The 24735-nt window shown below is 35.3% G+C and overlaps 2 pseudogenes; both read right to left on the bottom strand.

Annotated features, from left to right (window-relative positions):
* Window positions 1-7435: 7435 nt before the first annotated feature.
* Window positions 7436-9003, bottom strand: LOC138891672 (TMV resistance protein N-like; annotated as a pseudogene).
* A 50-nt stretch (window positions 9004-9053) lies between these two features.
* LOC104101302 (TMV resistance protein N-like) lies at window positions 9054-22780 on the bottom strand (annotated as a pseudogene).
* Window positions 22781-24735: the final 1955 nt, after the last annotated feature.

Consider the following 24735-nt stretch of genomic DNA (forward strand, 5'->3'; position numbering starts at 1 on the left):
CAATTTCAGTTGAGATTTGATTTACCACATCTTCCTCGTTTGCACCTGTATCTTTCTGTCTTGGCTGCATCATTGAGTTGATATTCTTTGAAGTTTGTTGATCCCCTCGAATCTGTCGAATTCTCCATTTTGAAGGGAATTTAATAACCTGATGCTATGTAGACGGCACATCATCCATGTCATGAATCCATGGCCTCCCAAGAATCACATTGTAGGCCATGTCCGTGACTATCACTTGAAATTTTGTTTCTTTGATGACTCCTTCCGCGAATGTATTTAGCTTCATCTCACCCTTTGTAATAACGGTTGAATTATCAAACCTAGATAAGGAACGTGCTTTTGGAATTATTTGATTGCCAATTAGCATTTCGTTCACCACTCACAATAAAATAATATTCACGGAGCTACCTGAATCAATCAAAACTCGTTTTACATTAGTATCATGTATAAGTAAAGATATTACCAGTGCATCATTGTGGGGAATCATCAAGCCGTCCACATCTGCATCGTCAAATGTTGTGTTGTCTTCTTCCAAAGTTTGACAAACTCGCTTCCCGTGAGTTACTGTGAACTTTAACATCCTTTTCGTAGTTGTGTATGTTACACCATTGACTTCTTCTCCTTCGCTTATCACGTTCACTGTTCTCTTCGGTGATGGAGGTTTTGGAGGCTCTAGTCTATTTTTCATGTAATATTGTTTTCCTTTTTCACTAAACAGATCTATCAAGTACCCTTGCTTCAACGGATGTTCTACTTTACCTTGTAACAGTCTGCAATCTGATGTTTTATGGCCATGGTTGTTGTGAAATTCACACCAGAAATATGGATTTCTTCTGTTTGGGTTTGATCTCATTTCCTTTGGCCACATACCTTATCTCCCATGCTTCTTAAAACAACAACCAACTCGGAAGTACTAATATTAAAACTGTAATCACCAATCCTTACATTTGCGTTGGTATCCCTTTTATGCTCACTTCGATCTTTTCTGAATCTCGATGATGATGAACCTGAATCTCGGTTTATAAATCTATGATCGGGTCGTGTATTTTCTGGTTTTGAACGTGAATCTCGTCCTGAGGGTCCCATATAAGGCTCGTACCTATTTTTACCAGACCTTTTCTCAGATTCTGACCGTCTCGACCCTGTTTTCTCATCAACATTTGATTGAGCAATGATGTCTTCTTCGATCCGCAACTTGGCACTATACCTATTATAGACATCATTCCATGTTGTGGAAGGGAACTCTCGTAAGCTTTCTTTAAATCTTCTCATAGCTTCTGAACTTCTTTCATTTAAATTACTTGCAAATGTCATGGCCGCCCAATTGTCAGGTACTCTTGGTAACAACATCCTTTCACGCTGGAATCTGTCTACAAATCCTCGAAGCAATTCTGTATCACCTTGCTTTACTTTAAAGATGTCTTCCATTCTTTTTTCCACTTTTTGAGCTCCCGAGTGTGCTTTTATAAACAAATCTTCAAGCTCAGAAAAAGAGTCAATAGACTTTTCAGGTGAAAGAGAACACCCCGTTAACGCCCCTTTCGTGAGTGTTTCTCCAAACGTTTTTACCACAACACTGATTCGATCTCCTGTTTGGTTAAATCATTGTCTTTTACTCCTGTGGTGAACGCAGTGACATGGTCACGTGGATCAGTCGTTCCATCATATTTTGGGATGTCAGGCATTTTGAACTTCTTGGTGATGGTCAATGGAGTTGCGCTTGGTTTCCAAGATTGTTGCGAATATTTGTCAATATCTATTCCCTTAATCACAGGTGGTACGCCAGGTATTTTCTCAATACGGTCGTTTTGTTCTTTCACCTGTTTCTGCAAGGTTAGTAATAAAGTTTATAAATCATAATTATTAGGCGTACCTGGTCTCCCATAACGTGACTCATTGGGAGTTCCCCCGCTTCCTGAATTAGCTAATCCTAAGCGTGGGATTTCCATAGTTGTAGTACTATTTGGAGGAGGAGCTGGTGGCACAGCTGATAGTCCTCTCACGAAAGCCTGGAGGGCATTATTCACGTGTTCAGCGATCAACTGCTTCACAGCATCCTGCTCAATGATTTGTTCATCTCCATGTTGTTCATTATTGTGAGTAGTAGATCTTTCAGGTGACCCTTCTCGTAAAGTGCGTGATGTTCCCTGAGGTGATGGAACTGGAGTCCTTTCCACCTGCCGGTTATTGTCATTGACAATCGACATGATTTGGTTGTGAGAGAGAAAGATTTTGGAAAGTAAGAAGATTATTAGATTCCCGGTAACGGAACTAATTTGTTTAACCAAAAAATTAGATTCTCAGTCAAAGCCTATTTTTAGAAGTACTCGGGCTACTGATAACCAAGAAATCCTGTATTCTCTCAATAATAAGAAAGAAAATTAATATGAGAAATAGCAAAAAAAATCGATTGAAAGCAAAAGAAAGTAATTGTATTCCAATAATAATCAGAACGTGTCCTTACAAATGAAATCTCCTTCCCTTATATAGGAATCTATAAGTACAACGTTTCTTTATGACCGAATCATTATGAGCATTAATGACATTAATGAGACATTACAATTGGCAATCGTAACTGTTCATGAAGATTCTGTAATGTTTATGATCCTTCATCCTCATTAATTGACGATTCGTGAATCCTCCCTCTTTACTGTCTTGATTTATCCTGCCAGTGTCTCTTCATTTAATAATTTAGGCTCGAGCAACCGTACCTCTTTCATCTCGTGAGTAATTTACTCATACCTATTACGACTCGTGCATCTTTTATTGCAACTCTCCAGCTGTTGCTTTCTTAGTGATCCATGTGTCTTGCCATATCAGCCACATATATAATTACACGTGTAATATTTATTTTTACCAATACATAGGGTATATTGCATAATATGGTTAGGGAGAGAATTTAGGAACGAGGTAGCTAGGGTGCACCTTCCTGCCATGGTAAGACAATTTATTTTTCAGGTGGCTAATCTTGCTAGCATATTATCAATAACAAATTGGAAATCACTCGCTCTAGTTTTTGAATTTGTAATAGGAAAGCCTAAGTATTTTCCAAATGTGTAACTAATATTAATGTTGAGCAATTTAGATAAGTTGTTGCAGATGTTTTGGGGGAAGTGTTTGGAGATGATAATTTTTGATTTTGCCCTATTGATTGTCTGCCCTGACAAGGAGCAAAATAGATCAAGGCAATGCTTAATCGTATTTATAGATTTGTTATTGATCCTACACGTTAGGGTAAGGTCATCCGCGAAGAACAGGTGTGACAATTGATAATTGTTCTTACCTATAGTTATTGGATCCCTGCAACCCATATCTACTTTGTGATTGATAAGAGTGGAAAGCATTTCCATACAAAGGATAAATAAGTATGGAGACATCGGATCGCTTTGCCTAATACCCCTTGTAGGGGCAAAGTAATCAGTTCTAGAGCCATTGACTAGGATAGAAATTTTGGTTGAGGAAATACAGTTCATAATAAGCTTAGTAATGTTTGGGGGAATTTAAAGAAGGTGAAAGCTCTATAGATGAAAGATAATTCAAGACAATCAAAACCCTTTTTGAGGTCAATTTTTAAGAACATATTTTGTTTTTTACCATGGTATCTATTTAATTTGAGTATGAGTTCTTGAATAATAATAGCAGTGTCACTAGCCTTTCTATTTTTTGTAAAACTAGATTGATAGGGGCTAATGAGTCTATTCAGGAAGGGCTTTAATTGATTTGAAATGACTTTGGTAATGATTTTGTAAATAGTGTTAAATAGTCCAATAGGCCTAAAAAAATTTAAGTTATTAGCATTAGGAATTTTTGGGATAAGACATAGGAGGGTATCGTTTATGCCATTAGGAATTTTTCCACTATTGAAAGCTTCTTGACAAAGGCTAGTTATTGATTTGCCAACAATGTTCCAATATTTTTGGAAGAAGAAAGGGTGAAGGTCATCCAGGCCTGGAGCTTTGAATGGTTTAAAGGAGAAGCATGCCTTAATAATCTCATCGTTTGTGAGAGGATTATCTAGTGGGTATAGGTCAGTGTTATTACAGCTTTTAGGATCATTCCTTTATAGCATTTCAATTACTGGAGACATGCGTAGTTGTGAAAATCTTCCTAAAATAATCCCTAGTTATGATTGCACATCTTAGTTATCATGTGCCTTACTTGTTATGTCATTTTTGTAAAGTTTGTTGTATTCCCTTGATTTTTACGTGGTTCCTTTATTGCCGTGTACTCATACCCTTGATTGTAGAAATTTCTGTAAACTGAATTATTTAATTGTTGTTGTTGATTTAAATTATTGTATGGTGGGATGGGGTTGCACGCCGCAACATGTGAAATAAAGGTGAATTGTTATGGTTAAATAAGGGTGAATTATGATATTGATATTGTACGGTGGGATCGGGTTGCACACTGCAACAGGTGAAAAAGGGTGAATTGTTATGGTGAAATAAGGGTGAATTATGATATCAATATTGTATGGTGGGATCGGGTTGCGCGCCGCAACATATTTTGTTTACTATTATGATATTGTACGGTGGGTTCGGGTTGCATGCCGCAACATGTGAAATAAGGGTGAATTGTTATGGTGAAATAAGGGTGAAGTATGATATTGATATTATACGGTGGGATCGGGTTGCATGCCGCAACAGGTGAAAGAAGGGTGAATTGATATAGTGAAATAAGGGTGAATTATGATATTGACTCTGATTATATGGTGGGATCAGGTTGCGCGCCGCAACATATATTTATTTATTATTATTGATATTTACATGGTGGAATAAGGGTGAATAGTATTGTACGGTGGGATCGGATTGCACGCCGCAACAATTTATGTATTTTGTATTCCTTGTTGTATTGAATTGGCTTCGATTCTTTCGTGTGAGACTCTAAAGATTGAGTTGTTTTCATTAATTCATTGCCTTGCCGTCATTTGTTGAATTCTTTTCCTAATACTACTATTTTGGTGAATTGATTTTCAAGATGAATTTACTACGTTGAGTCATTACCTCATATCCTGCTGAGTTGTTAGTAATATAACGGTTGTAAATAAACGAATTAGCGACATCCTTACCTTCTATGACTCTTAAGTTAAGACTCGTTTTTCATTCGGTACTTTACTATTTTTAATAGTCGTCTATTTCACTTTAATTGATTTCTCAACTTAATCTCATTACCCTATCTAGTGTTTCTACTTTACTTAAAAAGAAATTGCTATTATGTTTAATTTATTAAATTCTATATTCAAATCAGTAGCTTATCCGATACTTTATTTAAACTCATTTCCTTGTTGCTTTTCTACTTGATTCAAAAATTGAAATTTTACTTTATTGGAAATAAAATGCTCCTTCGAACATTTTTTTATTAGCATTGGACACGGATATAAAGTACATGGTAGCATGTGGATTTTTTCGCGCGAAAGTGATATGAGATGTGGGCACGAGGTGCCGTGAGAATATGATAGTGGGTTGGGACTCGTGATTTGTGATTATGAGATAAGATACCACAGAGTGACCTTGTTGTGAAAAACCTGAATTTGAAAGACTTGATTAATTGGTTGTACTCGTGTTCCTAATTTGTTTTTGATTGATACTCTACGGAATTATTATTGCTTTGTTTTTTATTTCCGTGGTTGATTTTTGTTGCCATTTCCTGCTTCATGTTTTTCATTATTATTGTTATGCTGCTATATTGCATATGTTATTTGACTAGTGAGTGTCTTGACGGTACCTCGTCACTATTCCACCGATGATAGTCTTGATACTTACTGAGTACCGGCTGTGGTGTACTCATGCTACACTTCTGCATATTTTTCTATACAGATTCAGGTACTTATGATTGAGTTGGTTGAAGACTTATGTCTACGCTGCTAGAGACTTCAAAGTATACCTGTTCGACATTCGCAGGCCCCGAAGTCACCTTCTATTGTATTTATTTCCATTGTTTCCTATTACTCTAGAACAATGATGTATTCATTATGTTAATTACTTCTAGAAAGGCTTATGACTTGTACTACCGGTTTGGGAGAATGTATGATGTTGAGACTATTGGCTTATTTAGAAATTTCCGGTCCATGTTTAATACCTGTTTAGTAAAACCTGTTATCATTTTGATATGTGTTATGCTTACCTAGTTGCTTACCTAGTTTTAGAGATTAGGTGACATCACGACTCCTTCGGAGGGATTTTGGGCCGTGACAAATTCAAATTAACTATCAAAAGTTCTTGTTTCTACGCCAACTAAACCAAACAACTTGTCCAACTTAACAAACCTTTCTTAACATGTAGCCTTGGGATAAAATGGTTTAAGCATCCGAGTACTCCAATTGCTAATTAACCCAGAAACCAACTCAATGACTATATTGAAACAAACAGTAAGGAGACAAACTCCATAAATTTCACAATACAAAAACATGTGTTCATAAGTATAGTAGTAGATCAAACAAAAATGGAAGGAATAAACCTCCAACCAATTCACTTAACTTGTACATATGTTTATCAAATAGCCATTCATGCTCCTTTCACATCCTTTTATATCCACGCCACACAGTAGCTTTATTGGTTCAAGTAAGGTATAAACAGATACTGATCAAACAGAAATTAAGGCCAAATCAAACAGAATCCATGGCTCTTGAAGTACTACGTTGGAAATTATGAGTTCAAACAAATTTGTTATTTCAGAAAGTGGCCAAATAAGCAAAATCAAGGTAATAGACCCATTCTCTTGTAGTATAAACCTACAGAGAGAAATTTAAAAATAGTCAAATTTACAAGTGGTTATTCAAAAATAACCACAGTTTCAAAAGTAATTAAAATTTAGCCATTTTTCATGTAAAGATAAATCTGAACGAAAACACTGTTCAAAATCTGAAAAATACTCCAGCATAATATACTGGAGTTCCAGTATACTTATGCTGGAACTCATACTAGAGTTCCAGCATAAGTATACTAGAACTCCAGTATATTATACTAGAGTTCCAGCAAAGTACACTGGTTCAGCATAATATGCTGGAAGTTCATACACAGGTGCTCGAATCTCCAGTATATTATGCTGGAACTTTCTGCGTGTTGGAGTTCCAGCATAATATGCTGGAAGTTCATACACAGGTGCATCGAACTCCAGTATATTATGCTGGACCGGTCTCTGTTGCAGCAAAATAGTGGCTATTTTTTAATGACTTGGCAAACGCTGGCTATTTTTGAATGACCAGTCCGAAAACTGGCTAGCCCGTATTATTTTTACAAACCTACACCCAACGAACTAAATCAGATCCCATAGACCACTAGCAATAAGTCAAAATCTCTTTTCGTTTTTAGCTCAAACAAACAAAAACGTCATATTTCAACCTATCAATGAAACTACTACTACAACAACAACAACAATAACAACAACAACAACAACGACCTAGTAAAATCCCGCTAGTAGGGACTATCAATGAAACTAGAAAAACTTATTAATACTAATAAATAATTCATCTCAATAAATGATAACTGAAACATGACAAAAGCTCATGAAATCTCAATAGATTACATAGATGACATGAAAATTCAAACAAATTCGCTAAGAACACTTCTATATTTGAAGGATGAGTGCAGAAAAGATAATAGGTGAGCAATGGACCTTTAGAAGCCTTTTCAAAAAATGAATCTGGGTTTACACTTTTCTTAGCCGCGACTAACCGAGAACCTCAAAATCTCGCCAGAACTCAACTGCAACCTCATCGTCCTCGACTCAAACCCATCTTTTTCATACAACTAAAACCAAAACTAGCTGGGCTTTGAATCACACGGTATTTCGATGTTTCTTACAAGACGAGGAACTGGCTTCATTGGTCACGGAGTCATGGTGTTCACTATTGTCATATCTGCTCCTCCTTATCCCAATGCAATGTTCTGTTGGCTCATTGTTATTTTCCCTCATTTGTAACAACGCCTCAAGCTCAGGTTCATCTTTATACAACAAACGGAATCCATACTCCTTCATTTCTCCAGAAAAAGATAGCCTAATAAGACCATAGTCATTTGGTGTTTTTCCATTTGCCTTAGATGTATCCCATAAGCCAGCAAGAGCTACTAAGAAAAAATGAATCATCGATTTCATTTCACATCTTGAATAGTCGTGTGAGGCAAGTTTCTGGGTCATCGACAATATCCCAACATCACCTAAGGGAATCAATTGAGCTATGGTTTCAACTACGCTGCCAAAGTAACATACAACAAATCCCAAGAAGTTATCCCATATGTACCAATTTTCAGGCAAATTGACAGATATAGTTCTATCAGTTCCCTGATAATGGAACCAACTTGGGACCTTCTTCTCAGAATGTACAATAGTAAACAAATTACAGATTGAATCATTGTACGTATCATCGTTATCATACAGTGGTTTGAATGTCACCCGCTGTAATTTCTTCTTCTTGGTTGCTATATTATGAATACTTTTCAGAGCCATATGACAATCTGCACGCAATGCATCTAATTCTGGTGGAAGTTCTGGAAGCTGTGTAAGACTCGTGCACTCTGTTAAGTCCAAGGATCGAAGAGCACCAAGTTGGGCTATACTTCGAGGCAAATGCTCAAAATTATTTCCACTGAGATTCAACTCTTTCAAAGCGGATAAGCATCCAATGTCTTCCGGAAGTCCTCCATCTATTAGATTGCAGTAACTGAGATTCAGAATTTCCAATGAGCGTAATCCTTGAGCCACCGGAGGGAACACAAAGTACACTTCATCTTCGACGCCTAGTTGTGATTTTTGTTTTGCAAAACTCAAGAATTTAAGCTTGTTCAATAGGATAATGGAAGGCGGAGGTTGTGAGATTATAGTATCTCTGGCATCAAGCCACTCCAAGTTTTCTAAATCCCCTATCTCTTCTGGCAAGATTTCAAGTTTTGAGCAATCTGACACATCTAGCTTCACCAAGCTTTTAAACTTACAAATGCAGCTCGGAAGTGTTACAAGGTTTTCTAGACCTCTCAAATCTAGATTTCTTATCACATTGCCTTGCATGTGAATCTCTAACTCAGAGTTTATGCTTCCATGGATTTCTGGAAATTTTTCTAAACTAGAGCAACCCCGTATCCACAGAAATTCAAGAGAATCAATGCACAGACCAGCCGTTCACAAGTATCCAATGATAATTTACGGAGATTTTTAAAAAATCCTAGGGAATGATGAACCTCTTCAAGATTCTCACAATATGACAGCTCCAACTTCTCCAAATTTGGCATCCCCATGAAATCTGGCAACTCTTTAAGCAAACTGCAACCTGATAAGTACAAGAATTGAAGAGCACCAAGTTGGGCTATGCTTTGAGGCAAATGCTCAAAATCATTGTAACCGAGATACAACTTTTTCAAAGAGGATAAGCATCCAATGTCTTCTGGAAGTCCTCCATCTATTAGATTGCAGTCACTGAGATGCAAAATTTCCAATGAGTGTAACCCTTCAGCCACCGGAGGGAACACAAAATACACGACTTGGCCTTCTTTTGATTCTCTTTGATCAAAAGACAACAATTTAAGTTTGTTCAAGCATACAATGGAAGAGGGAGGCCGTGAAATTAAAGTACGTGCAGCATCAAGCTTCTCCAAGTTTTCTAAATCCCCTATCTCTTCTGGCAAGATTTCAAGTTTTGAGCAATCCGACACATCTAGCTCCACTAAGCTTTTCAACATGCGAATGCTACTTGGAAGAGTTGCAATGTCTCTTAAATTGCTCAAATTTAGCTTGGTAATGTGAGTTTGGCACTGAGTAATAGATGATGGTAGTTCTCTTATCCCAGAGTATTGCATGTAAAGCTTTAACTCCAGCTTCATTCTTCCTAGGATTTCTGGAAATTTCTCTAAACTATAGCAACAATATAGTCCCAGATATTCAAGAGATTCCATGTTAACACATGGAAACCTCTTAAGGCGACGACAACTATCCAAATCTAACCGAATGAGTTTGCTGCAACATCCCAGGGAATAATGAACCTCTTCAAGATTACTACATTTCTTCAAATTCAAATACTCCAAATTTGGCATCCCCGTAAAATCTGGTGTTCGCATCAGGCTTTCAGATTCCCTGAGATCTAGCTTTCGCAGATACGTCAAATGCTATTCAGAACACAAAAAGAATGAGAGACAGCAAACACAAGAACAGACGGATAAAAGAATTATCATATCAATATGGTAGTGGGCTATCTATGAATCAAGAAACTATTTCGTTCTTTTTTTTTTCTTCCCAAATGACCTCTGTTCTCTTGAATTTTAATTATTGTTGCTAGTGTTCCTAAAAAGTATTAAGTAAAAGATTTACTCCCAAGACCAATAATGAACGGTTACATTTGGATCATGAGGGTCAACACATTATTTTGTGTGAAATTAGAAATTAATATTTTAATCTTAATATGGAAATTATATGTTTAGTAACTAAATAAAAGTGTATTATAAATAAAAGTACTGATAAATTTATTTAGACATGATTGAAAAATATTGTAGCCAAATAGAAAAATGTATGACTCTTTCAAGAAGTGTAATATAAAATGGGAAAACAAAGTGTTAAATTCAGAAGCAATGTATGCAAACTTACACAATATACAATTTAGGATAATATAGAAAGGTTGCAGAAACATTACATAAGGAATAATATATGTATAACACATTAATTTGAGCATTTGGAATTAACAATTTTTTTTCATTTAAGGACATGCATCACAATTCTAGGACAAGCCAAAATAGTAAGTAACTCAAATAAAACAGGACAAAAGCAATAATATATGGTCAATATCACTGAATTAAAGGAAAACGTTAGAGGAAAAAAATAAATAATTCAGCTATTGTACCTTTATCCCTGTCCATAAATGATGCACTGAACTGCGCCAGAATTGAAGATGAACAAGCCTTTTGGGTTCAAAATCAATTGACAAACCAACGCAAGTTGTTAGACAGGTACTCAATGGGGCCATCATGGCAATTGAAGTCATCACGGATCCACGAATTCAAGTACGCACGTATGTAGAATATCCTAAGCCTTTTCATATTTTTCATGGCCTCTTTGCTGAAGTATAATCGTTGAGAATAATGAAACCAGATTGCTTCCATTGCCTTGGTCCCCTGGTAAAAAGATTTTTAGTCCACAAAGTATAACTTCAAATGTCATATAAAATTCGCTTTGCCAATATGACTACTTTCTCACTCCTCCAGTTGCCAAATTTCATCATGGTTTGTACTATTTAATATTGCACTTGAAGTTATTTAAAATAAAAAATAATCAATCAGTCATAAAATATTAAAATATCATACACTTATCAAGTTAATCCAAAGAATGAAATTGGATCAAACAGATTAAATGGCTACTAGACTACTATGGCTTAATAGCATAAAAAAAATATATTATGCAGTGTTAATCAAAGTGGCTACTTGACGAATCAGGCAGTGTTAGGCAATTAATGTTACTTTTGCTTCTCCTACTAAAGTAAACAACTAAAATGACTAATGTGCGAGAATATGAAACAAGAGGAACATACATTTGGAAATCACCCTATATATTTTTGGAATATAAAAACTAGAAATTGAATATTATTGCATTGTTTAGCCTACTTACCGTATTATTGGTCATCATTTCTTCGAAATCTTCAGCGAGCCATAGTCTGCTACGTTCTCCCGGATCCTTTTGCATGTTCACTACATATTTACCCATATCTTGTATTAAGTCATGCATTTCAATCGTATCTTTTTCGGAGATGAACACAAGAGATTTGTCAATTAGGACACGCAATCCGATATCAGCTCCAAAATCACAGCTCTCAAGAATCTGTATGATCTCATCCTTTTCTGTCCCTCGTAAGAAGCATGCTATATCTAAAAATATCGCCTGTTCCATGGGCTCTAATCCATCATAACTAATTTTGAGCTTGTCAACAATTTCTGAATTGGAGTATTTTTTCATTTGCAGTATAGCACTTCTCCACTCTTTTATATCCCTCTTATGTAAGAAAGAACCCCACACTTTCAGCGCTAAAGGAAGGCCTTTAGCATGACTTACTACTTCCAATGTTAGCTTCTCAAAACACACATCTGGAACTTCTTCCTTAAAAGCATATCGATTGAACAATCGAATAGCTTCACGGTCAGCTAGTGTAGTCACTTCATATAATGCATCCTTCTTCCCTATCAAATGCTTGTCTCTAGTTGTTGCAATAATTCTACTGCCATTGCCGAACCAACCAAGATCCCCTGCTAGGTACTCCAAATGGTCTGTGTGATCTATGTCATCAAGCACAACTAAAACCTTCTTAGAACGAAGTCTACGAGCCATCAAGTGCTTTCCGTCCTCCTTATTATTCACGTAATTAGCGTTTTCCCTTAACAGTTCTGAAAGAACGATATTTTGCAAAGAATGCATTCCATAATTGTTTTCTTTAACATCCGCAAGGAAGCAAGTAACTTCAAATTGATACGAGAGTGTATCAAAAATGGCTCTTGCTATTGTCGTTTTACCAACTCCTCCCATGCCCCAGATCCCCACAAGCCAAACATCATTGATTTCTATCTGTAGTAGGGATTTTACTTCCTCTAAATGTGGATTTATTCCCACAATATCTTGCAAATAAGATAAAGAAAACTTGCATAACTTGGAAATTTGGTCAACGATCTGCTGAACGCAGTCTGATTCAATCCTACAAAAAATAAAAACATTGTTGATATATACAGGTAAGAAAGTCAATAACAAGAAGTGTTTCACACCGTATAGTGCATAATTATGATAAAAAGGACACATAAATCAAACTCTTGAAGAACCAATCAAAATAGTATCTACGTAACAATATAATTGAGTAATTAAACTGATAAGCTATGTCTTCTTACTTATAGAAGCATATATAATCAACCATCAATCTTCTTTTAGAAAATATGAAAAAATTATTTAAGGGTTCTGTTTAACTCATTTTTGAGGTATAGAATATGTGTAGCTAGTCTTCATAGAAGCATCCAAATTTGAATGCAAAGTATTCCCTCTGTTCAAGCTAAAGTGTTTTTAACTCACCTGTCACGAATATCACAGCCTTTGAGATTTGCCGCTTCAGTTAAAGCATTCCTCCATCTTTATACCTTCTGCAATCCCTCAACATCATCCTTAAACTTTGATTCATGTTTGTAAAAGGCTTCAGCAAAGCTCTGCTTTTGGTATCGAATTATTGATGGATCCACATCATAGAAGACCGGTATGACAGTTTGTTCAAATTTAGTCTTGCATTCCATGATCTTCACTAGTTCATCCAAGCACCACCTCGATGTAGCATAATTTTTTGAGAAAATGATGACGGCAACTTGAGACTCTTCGATAGCTTTACAAAGTTCTTCTGATATTGATGCGCCATGCTCTAGCCTTTTGGCGTCTTGAAAGGTGAATATTCCCCTGTTTCTCAAGCCTTCATATAAGTGCCCAGTAAACGTTTTGCGAGTATCTTCACCTCTAAAACTTAGGAAAACATCGTACTTCCATCCAGGACAGTACTGTGAATTACTCGCGAAAGAAGAAGATGATGCCATGGATTCAGTTTATTGGTTGATATGAAAAAAAACTGTGTGGATAGATTGTGGTCGTGTTAAGAGATCAGCTGAATAGCTGATGATATTTCAGAAAAATATTACATACAGCAGAGAAGAATAAGCAAGTATCACTTCAAATATGAAAGCTTCTAAGACGATGGGCTCTACTCCAGTTGAATAAAACTATTGCTATTGGATCTAGTCAACTGATATATATATATATCTATATAGCATTATATGTGGTACATTTTTATTGAATATTAATAGAAGTAAGTAGTAGGAAATTTCTGTAAAGCTTCTTAATCTCTTTCTCCAGTTGATTAGAATTATTGTTTATTGAGTTTTCTTTGAACTGTATGTAATAGAATGTATTAGGAAACCAAAAGTCCACTATAAGATGTACACAATGGGCAGCTAAAAGTACAAGCCGATGAAGAAACAAAGAAAACAATATGCCCAGTTGAATAGAATTATTGCTCCAAAGTTCAAATACTATGTCTACTTAATTCTATGTAAAATGGCAATAGTTTCAGTTGTAAATTTTTTATTTCATGTTTCACAAAAATGAACTCCTTTTATGGTTTTTCTATAAATATTATTTTGCTTGATAATTGAAAACCCAAAAAATCAATTCGAACAAAAAAGAAAATTGAACCAAACCAAATCTATTTTACTTCGAATTGGATTTATTTTCTTTCAAAATTAAAAAACAAACAACCAAATCAAAAGAACCAAATGTACACCTTATTTTTAGGTACAAATAACAATAATTATGCCTCAATCTCAAGAGAGTTACAGACTTATAGTCGGCTATATGAACACTATATAGTCGTTGATGATGCATCAACATACATCACCAATCTGCTTCACTAACTGATTTCAACCAAAATACAACTTATATACAAAGGGCGAAGCTCGAGTAGGTTACTTTTGAGTGACCTTCATGGCGGGTGTTCCGGTGTTAATGAGTTCGGAAAGAAGGTCAAGGATGAACAGTAAAAAACACAAAGGAAAGAGGAGATGGAGCTGACCTCGCTGCTGACTTTGGAGCAGGCTTGAATCAATATCAGAGTTGCAATTTACAAATAAGCAAGCTACAAAAAAATCCTATCCTATAGAAGAAGAGAAGAGACAAGCCACAGAGTGAGCCATGCATGTTGTTGCTTAAACGGCAACACCATGTAAAGCATAGAGACTACAGTGTGGCACATCAAACGTCTGAAACTTGGTAATAAAAAGGGAAGTTAATAATTGAACTACAACCTTAACACCAAATACATCTTTCCACATGAAAATCATACAACAAAGTCTAAAACTTGGTAATAAAAAATAAAATAAAAAAAAAGCAAAATACTGGCTTGCAGTAATTGAAGGGGAGCCTTGGCGTAACTGGTAAAGTTGTTGCCATATGACCAGGAGGTCACGGGTTCGAACAGTGAAAATAACATGTTGCAGAAATGCAGAGTAAGACGGTGTACTATAGACCCTTGTGATTCGGCCCTTCCGCGGACCCCCATATAGCGGGAGCTTAGTGCACCGGACTGCCCTTCACTGCCTTGCAGTAAATGAATTAAGATGGAGCACCAATAGTTGATGCAAGTCAGCTAGATGTCACAGCATACTCCACAAGCAGTCACTTCAGCTCCAGCAACTGGACCACACACTACTAATGGTTCTTCGCATGTCTTTCAATTGTAAATGTAATTATGTTATCCGATCCTGAGAGTTGTGCAAATGGGCGTTCATTATTGTATTTTTGCAGCTTGACAGTCGCTTTTCCATTGACACCATCCACGACTCCAACGTATCTCAACACCTTCATATACATCGATTTTGTCAGAAAAGAATAGCACAAATACAAGTAAAGAAAGCATACTTTGTTGCAAGGTTTTTTAAGTTTTGGAAAGCTTTCCTAGGAAACATGCATGTTTGTTGCAAGTGTTTTTTGAAATTTCTGATTTCTGCTATTTTCATGATATATTAAGTTGATTAATCTGGTACTTCTGCGATTGAAGTTCCAAATGAAACAGATTTTTCCTTTTCATGACTTTTTATGAAGAAAAAAAACACAATATTTAAGAAGATGTTTTACTCCCTCTATACTAAACTGAACCTCCACATTTAACTTGGTACAAATATGAAAATGGCCCTGCAAAAGTGTATTGCTAAAGTTAGAGCATGATCATTACGACAAGCAACATTTAAAGTTATGTAGTGTGTAAGAAACTTCTGGTTTTTCCAAGATGAAAATTATTTTGCAAGTGAAAAGGTGAACATCAGTTTCTGACGGAGAGAATACAAGACTAGTTGAGCTCTACATCCCAAAGGAAGAACAGTTCCAAGGCTTCTTTCATCCATCCATTTCGGCACAGCTTTCTTGCTTCGCGAACATTCATCTGAATTGGTTTTTGAAAGTCTACCTGTCAGCAAAGGCGAAGATGTGATATCATTTCACAAGACTACTATTCTGGTTTAAGAGAGGTGTCACGTCACCTTTACTAATAAGACCAGTATATAGTATAGATATGTGTAGATTTAAAAAGAATGGATTATTGCATACCCAAGTAAGTTCTCTCGCGAATCTCTTTCTCAGGCCAAGAGTCTAGTTGTTCTGCTACAAACAAAGGAAACATATGCTCTTCAAAGGCAATGCCACCGACTTTAGAGCAAAGGGCTTCCAAACTTGCAACTTACTTTCATTAGAATGTGACCTTTGTTTCTAATGTTATTACAGTATGCGACAGCAACTGGCTTCATCTGTCACGGAGTCATGGTGTTCACTATTGTCAGATCTGCTACTCCTTATCTCAATGTGATATTCTGTTGGTTCATTGTTATTTTCCCTAATTTGTAACAAGGCCTCAACCTCAGGTTCTTCTTTATACAACAAATGAAGTCCATACTTCTTCATTTCTCCAGAAAAAGATAGCCTAATAAGCCCATAGTCATTTGGTGTTTGTCCATCTGCCTTAGACGTATCCCATAAGCCAGCAAAAGGTACAAAGAAAAAATGTATATTATATTCTTTATCAAGATTTGAATGGGTCATGCAAATTTGAGCAAGTTTCTGGGTCATGCACGACATCCCGTCATCACATTTGGGAATCAATTGAGCTGTGGTGTCAATTAAGCTGCCATTGTAACATCCAGCAAATCCCAAGAATTTATCAGGTATATACCAATTTTCAGGCAAATTCACTGATACTCTACGATCCGTTCCCTGATAGAGGAACCAACTTGGGATCTTCTTGTGAGGATGCCAAATGGTAAGTACATTTTCGGACAAGGAATATGAAGCAGAGATATTCTGAAACAGGGCATGTGCAAACAAATTATATATAGAATCATTATGTGCATCATCCTTACCATACAGAGGCAAGAATTTCACCCTCTGTAGTTTCTTTCTCTTTGATACTAAATCATGGATACTTTTCAGAGCCATATGACAATCTACATACAATTCATTTAATTCTGGTGGAAGTTCTGGTAGTTGTGTAAGCCTCTCGCACTCTGTTAAGTCCAAGATTCGAAGAGCACCAAGTTGGGCTATGCTTTGAGGCAAATGCTCAAAATTATTTCCTGTGAGATCCAAATATTTCAAAGAGGATAAGGATCCAATATCTTCCGGAAGTCCTCCATCTGTTAGATTGCAGTTACTGAGATTCAGATATTCCAACGAGCATAATCCTTCAGCCACTGGAGGGAACTCAAAGTACATTCCATCCTTGCAGAATCCAAAATCCAAGACTCTAAGTTTGTTCAAGCGTACGATGGAAGACGGAGGTCGAGATATTAGGGTAAAGGTGGCATCAAGCCTCTCCAAGTTTTCTAAATCCCCGATCTCTTCTGGCAAGCTTTCAAGTTTTGAGCAACCCAACACACATAAAATAACCAAACTTTTCAACCTAGAGATGCTGCTTGGAAGAGCTACAAGGTTTTCCATACCGCTCAAATCTAGCTCGGTAATATGAGTTTGGTACTGAAAAAAAGAGGATGGTAGTTCCCTTATCCCAGAGCCTAGCATGTGAATCTCTATCTTCGGCTTCATTCTCCCGTGAATTTCTGGAAATGTCTCTAAACTATAGCAATCATTTACAGTCAGATATTCAAGAGATTCCACGTTAACACATGGAAACCTCTCAAGGCTTTCACAATAACTCAAATCTAACCGAATGAGTTTTCTACAACACCCCAGCGAATGGTGAACCTCATCAAGATTACTACATTCCTCCAAATTCAAATACTCCAAATTTGGCATTCCCTTGAAATCTGGTGTTCGTATCAAGCTTTTAGAGTAGCTGAGATCTATCGTCCGTAGAGACGGCAAATGCTGTTCAGAACGCAAACAGAATGAGAAAAAAGAAAGAACCTATTTTGTTGCTCCGCAGGATTCCAATAATAAAATATTTGATTAGTGGGGCTATCTATGAGACTATGAATTTAGAAACTGTTTTATTTTTTCATTTGTATTTGTGGGCATCAAATGACCTCTATTTTCTTGAATTCTTAATTACTTGTTGCTAGCGTTCCCAAAAAGTACTCCATTTATTACTCCCTCGACAACAAATGAATGATAGCATTTGAATTATGAGGGCCAACTCAGTATTTTGTATGGAATCAGAAATTTATTTTTTATATATGGAAAATTACTTGTTAAGAAACTGAATAAAAGTAGATTATAAATAAAAATATTGCTAACTATAATTTAACATGATTGAAAAAAAGGTAGCAAAGAGAAAAGTGTTTCTCACTTTTAAAAAGTGTAATATAAAATGGGGAAACCCAAATGTTAAATCCGGAAGCAATGTATGAACTCTTTTTGTTTTACTAATAAGTATTCCTTCCATCCCATTGTATGCAATCTAGGATGAAATTCATATGAATCTAATCTTACTATGAGAAATAATTGAATGAGTTCTTAAATTGAGCTTCTTAGTTAAAATGATGATGGGAAGATTTGGAAAAAAAAAAGACATAAATATCTTACAATAATAGTGAGAACAACCCCAAATAATATAAAATACAATAATTTCTTTTGAGATGGAAATACATTAATTTGAGCTTATTAATTAATACTCCCTCTGGTCCATAATAAGTGACATTTTGGCTATTGGCACACCCCTTAAGAAAATAATAACTCCTAAAAAAAAGTATTTTGACGAAATTACTTTTAATTAAAATTAGCATATTGTTAACCTGACATATTGAGATTTGTAAAAAAGGGCAAAGTTTGGAAAATTGAAATTAATATCTTCTTGATTATGTAAAAGGTCACTTATTTTGGACCAAAATAAAAAGGCAAAAAAATCACTTATTATGGACCGGAGGGACTAATTTCTGTTCATTTAAAGACATGCATCATAATTCTAGCTAAAAAAAGGAAGTACCTCAAATAATACTTGACAAAAGCAATAATATTTGTTCATTATCACTAAATTAAAGGACAAAGATAGTTAGAGAAAAAAATAAATGGCAATAAAATAGAATTCAAACTGTTGTACCTTTGTTTCCATCCATAAAGAACACAGTGAACTGCTCTGGAGTTCAAGGTGAACAAGCATTTTGGGTTCAAATGTAGATGGCAATGACTCCCAAGGATACTTAGTCCAGACAAAACAACGCAAGTTGTTGGGCAGATAATCAATGGAACCATCACCGGTCTGCCACTTCCCTATGTTTAATATCCTAAGCCTTTTCATATTTTTCATGGCCTCTTTGCTAAAGCGTAATGTATCAAAATCGAAATAAGGAAGAGAGATTGCTTCCATTGCCATGGTCCCCTGATAAGAAGATCATTAGTCTACAAAGTATAATTTCAAATGTCGTATAAAATCCGCTTGCTAAAATGACTACTTTCTCACTTCTTGCAATGCCTAAGTTTAAGATACAATATTAATTACTCCCTCTGTTTCAATTTAGATGAGGTAGTTTGACTCGGCACGGAGTTTAAGAAAAAAAAGAAGACTTTTAAAACTTGTGATTTTAAAAGCTTAAGGGATAAAAGCTTTGTGGGGCCATGACATTTGTGTGGTTATAAAAGCTTCTCATTAAGGGTAAAATGGGTAAAATGAAGAGTTTAAAGTTAAATTATTTCCAAATTTAGAAATGTGTCATTTATTTTGGAAGAGACTAAAAAGGAAAGTACATCATCGAATTTGAAACAGAGGGAGTAGATTCTTTTTAAGAAATACTTATGTTACTTCAGAAAAATACTTTTTGCAACTAATTATATAGTTTTATTTTCTATTATTATATTTTTCTTAAAAGTTCATTAAAGTCAAGTCTATAAGCTTTTCATGTTGTGATAGAAGGTAATTGCAATTGAAACAGTACCAATAAATTGTAACTTTCCATAAAAAAAAATAATGGTAAAATGAATCTCTGATTGAGATATTATGTAATAAAATGTCATAAAATTTTCAAGTTAATCCAAAGAATGACATTGGATCACCACTAGACTAATCCATCGCTTAATAATATAAGAAAAACGAATTAGGCAATGTAAATTAAAGAGTCTACTTAACGAATTAGGCAATTAATGTCTTATATTTTTACTAATTAGGCAATTAATATTACTTTTGCTTCTCCTACTAACTAAAGGGAACAACTAAAATGCCGTACCTGCAAGAGTATGAAGCAAGATGAACAAATAATTGGAATTGACTGCCCTATATATTTTTTGATTATGAAAATTAGAAGTAAATACTAGTAATACATTGTTTAGCTTACTTACTGTATTGTTGATCATCACTTCTTCGAAATCCTTGACGAGCCATAATCTGCTGCGTTCTCCCGGATTCTTTTGCAAGTTCACTATATATTTACCCATTTCTTGTATTAAGTCGTGCATTTGAAACTCACCTTTTTCAGAGATAAATATAAGAGATTTGTCAATTAAGACACGCAATCCGTATTCAACTCCAGAATGACAACTCTCAAGAATTTGCATGGCGTAACCTTTATATTTCCCTCGCAAGAAGCATGCTACATCTAGAAACATCTCTTGTTGGATAGGCTCTAATCCATCATAACTGATTTTGAGCTTTTCAACAATTTCTGAATTAGAATTAATTTTCATGTGCTCTATAGCACTTTTCCATTCAGTTAAGCCTAGGTTATGCAGCAAAGAACCCCACACTTTGAGGGCTAAAGGAAGGCCTTTAGCATGATTTACTACCTCCAATGAAAGCTCCTTAAAACACTCATCTGGATCTTCTTTTTTGAAAGCATGTTGATAAAACAATTGAATGGATTCATGATCAGGTAGTGCAGCCACCTCATATATTGCATCATCCTTCCCTATCAAATGTTTGTCTCTAGTTGTTACAACAACCCTACTGCCATTACCAAACCAACCAATATCACCTGCTAAATACTCTAAATGATCTTTATGGCCTATATCATCAAGCACAATTAGCACCTTCTTAGAGCAAAGTCTGTCTGGAATCATCCGCTTCCCATCAAGCTTATTATTGACGTAATCATCTTTTCTTCTTAACAATTCAGAGAGAAGGGTATTTTGCAAAGAATGCAGTTTTTCGTTTTCTTTAATATCCGCAAGGAAACAAGCAGCTTCAAATTGATGAGATAAAGTGTCAAAAATGGCTCTTGCTATTGTTGTCTTCCCTACACCGCCCATGCCCCAGATCCCCAATATGATCCGAACATCATTGATTCCTACCTTAAGTAGGGACTTTAATTTCTCCAGATGAGTATCTATTCCCACAACATCTCGCAAAGAAGACAAAGTAGCATTATTGCACAATTTGGAAATTTGGTCGACAATCTGTTGAATATTCTCTGCTTCAATCCTACAAAAGTAGGAAGATTAATTGCGGATAAATGTAAGAAAGTCAAGTATTAGTAAGCATTTAATAATTATTTTTTTATTACATAGGGGTAGGGGAAAGGGAGAGAAGATTGCAAGGTGAGGAATCGAACTCTCATCAACTAGGAAAATAGCCAACAAACTGAGCTACTAAATATTGTTAATTTGCATAGAGATGATTAAAAGAATACGCACATAAAATAAACGCTTGAAGGAGCGATCAAAATATTATATGTGCAAGAATGTTATTGAGGAATTGTAGTGATAGGAACTATAGTGTCTTCTTACTGATAGAAACATATATGACAACCATCATTCCTTTTCAGGAAAATAAAAAATAAAAACATTTTTAACGTCTAAATGACAATCAATGAAATTAGATTGTGTAAGCAGTATTTTTAGCAAAATAAATTGATTAAGTTTCCTCCTTTTAATTTTTCTTTTGTAAATATGATAAATTTATTTAGTGTCTATTCTGTTTAACTCATTTTTGAGGTACAGGTTCCTTTTCTATAGTAGAATATGTAGTACTTTTTCACATAAGCAACCACATTTGAATGAAAATTATTCTTTTTGAGCTCCTTGCTTTGCTCCTATGGTAACTTGAACCCGCAACCCAAGGGTTTGGAGTTGGAGGTGCTTAGTACTTGAGCAACCCTCTCTTTGTAGTATTCCATTTTTTTCATTATAAGAAATTACTATGTGTTTTTAACTCACCCGTCACGGATATCATATCCTTTTAGATCTGCGGCAGCAGTTAGAGCAGTCCTCCATCTTTGCACCTTTTGCTTTCCTTCAACATCATCCATATACTTTGTTTCATGTTTTTCAAAGGCTTCAGCAAAGCTCTCTGTCTGGCTCCGAACATGTGATGGATCCACATCATAGAAGACTGGTATGACAATCTGTCCACAGTGATCCTTGCATTCCATGATCTTCACTAGCTCATCTAAGCACCACCTCGATGTTGCATAATTCTTTGAGAAAACGACGAGGGCAACTTGAGACTGTTCGATAGCTTTCAAGAGTTCATCTGATATTGATGCGCCATGCTCTAGTCTTTTATCATCTTGAAACGTGAATATTCCACTGTTTTCCAAGCCTTTGAAGAGGTGACCTGTAAATGTTCTTCGATTATCTTCACCTCTAAAACTTAGAAAGACTTTGTAGTTCCACCGAGGAAACTGTGAAGTTCCCATTGATTCAGTCAATTATCGGAAAAGAAAAAAACATGTATATGGATCAACTAATGATAATAGGAGAGAAAGAAATAAACAATTAGCTATGGCACTTCAAATAAGAAAAGTTTGTATGAGATGGGCTCTACTCCATAGAATTATTGGTACTGGTATACATTGTAACATTAATGCTATAGTCCAGTTGACGTGAATTATTGTTACTATTGAATTGAATTATTGCTCCAAAGCTAAAACACAAACGTCCCTCTCTCTCTTCTCTGCCAAAGAAAAAGGACCCCATTGATTGAATTTCTTTTTCTATTTTAATTTTTTACGGGCAAAATATTTCTCAGTTTTTTAAATATGATTATATTGTCCGAGCTAGCTACTGCAAAAGGTCCTAATACATTCCAAGAAAGAATTTTTATAATCAGAACTCCAATTAATATCAAATAATGAACAAAAACCCATGACCCCACTTAATAAAAACAAACAAAAAATCAAGAATTTGAAGGATTTACCTTAATGGGTATGTAAAAATTGGAGTTAAAGATTGCAGCTTTTCCACTAAATACTGCAAAGTGTAACAATACATAGCAAGAACAAATTTTTATAATAAGTAACTCCAATTAAGATCAAATAATGAACAAAAACACATAACCCCACTTAATAAAAACACAAAAAAATCAAGAATTTGAAGGACTTTACCTTAATGGGTATGTAAAAATTGGAGTTAAAGGTTGACGCTTTTTATCAAACAAAGGCTAGAAGTTAAATGGGTACTTTGGTCTGCTGGATTTTTTGCCGTTTGATATTGTTGTTCACCAACTACTCAATGACAAACAATAAAATTCCAACTTTTGGCTCTGAAAATACCACTTAATAAGATTCCAAATTTAGCTGAAAATTTCAATTTGTTGAACAAGATTGGGCTGGACTAGGAGCCAGGGATTAGTGGGCTGCTACAGACTGAGTGCTTGACCAAGAATTCACAAATATTTTCTTTTTTCCACTATATTTTCCTAATTTTAATTTTAGGATAAAATTAGTTTCCCTCAGTCCCAAAATAATAGAGCAGGGTTTTGAGTACGAGGATTGAATTTTTAATTTTTTTGGATAACTCGGATATTGATTATTTTAGTTTTAAATAAGATTTTAATATTTAAAAACTACATAAAACGTATTTCAAATCATGAGTGATTTTTATGATATTTATGGTATTTATGATATTTAAAATGCATGAAAATTTGCAATCAACAAATTAAGAGATGTTATGAAACTATTATTTGTGGATGTTCATTTATTACTTCGATCTTCTTGAAAAAGATTATCCATTTAGTACTCTGTTGAAGTTTATCTACAAGCAGCCGATGCAGGCAGATTGCAAGCAACTCAATGAAATGATTTGCAGCAGCTTCTTATTAAACATGCAAGTTGCGAGCAGCTCATGCAGACAACTTACAAGCAGCTGAAGAAAAACCTCGCAGCTGCTTCCTGAAAAGCCTCGCAACTGCTTCTTTTCTTCTATAAATAGAGGAGTTTTTAGTTCATTATAGATATCACTTTGAAAGTTGAATAAAATATCAATTTCCCTCTATACTTGTCTTCAGTTTATTTTTTTTATAGTCTTTATTTTATAACACGTTATCAGCACGAGTCTCTATGTTTGAATGTATAGTTATCTCAAACTTGAGATAATTTGGAGCAAAAGACGATGGAAGCCAAAGCTGCCTTAGGTAGATGTACCTAGAAATCTCATAACTTTGAATAAGTATTCATCTCCAATGTAAGGCGACACTCTTATGTCCATGGTCAGATCTTGTTCATTCCGAGCATCACAAGGCAGATTATATCCTTGAGGTGGTGAGTTTTTCTTCTTAGCAGTAGTGATGTAGATATCCCTTACATATGGAGTGGCCAAATTTGCGTAATTTAATTTGAGCCTTTTGCTTATATTTTAATATCTTTATCATCGCTTGCTTGATTATATGTTACGTATACAGTACCTATTTTGGTATTTGTTTCCATCCTTATTATCTTAATAAAGGATTACAAAGTGGATAACATTGTTAGATTCACTTAAACTCCAACAGAGTTTGCAAAAAATATACAACCATCAGAAGTGATTGTGTTTCATATATCTCATTGTAACTAAATTTTGTTAACCACCAGAAGTGGTATGTGCCTATGACCACCAGAA

This window comes from Nicotiana tomentosiformis, chromosome 5 (assembly GCF_000390325.3).
Source record: "Nicotiana tomentosiformis chromosome 5, ASM39032v3, whole genome shotgun sequence".
Taxonomy (NCBI): domain Eukaryota; kingdom Viridiplantae; phylum Streptophyta; class Magnoliopsida; order Solanales; family Solanaceae; genus Nicotiana; species Nicotiana tomentosiformis.